Genomic DNA, 364 nt, shown 5'->3' with positions numbered 1-364 from the left:
ATTTCCATGTGAGTCTCACATTGTCATCCTGTATCTAAAAAAAACACGTATTTTCACACTTTGCCTTTTATCTCCCTCAATCTACAGGCTGCACCAACTCACAGGCAGATTCACATTGCTACCACCTCTGCCATCCTAACAGCAATGGCTCCCATTGTGCTTTTTTAAGCTATGCCTTCACTAAATATTTAACATTTTTTTTTAAAAATGAAGAGTGACCATGACAGATGGTACCAGTTTAGCGACCTCCCTTCAGGACTTCTTGCATTTTGGAGGGGAAAAAAAGGTCTTGAACAAAATGAGTATGGGTATCAAATATTCAATTTATCACACTATAATCTAAACGGAAACCAAACAGTTGGGG

This window comes from Cetorhinus maximus, chromosome 10, assembly GCF_964194155.1.
Source record: "Cetorhinus maximus chromosome 10, sCetMax3.hap1.1, whole genome shotgun sequence".
Classification (NCBI taxonomy): domain Eukaryota; kingdom Metazoa; phylum Chordata; class Chondrichthyes; order Lamniformes; family Cetorhinidae; genus Cetorhinus; species Cetorhinus maximus.
Note: the sequence above shows the minus strand (reverse complement) of the source record.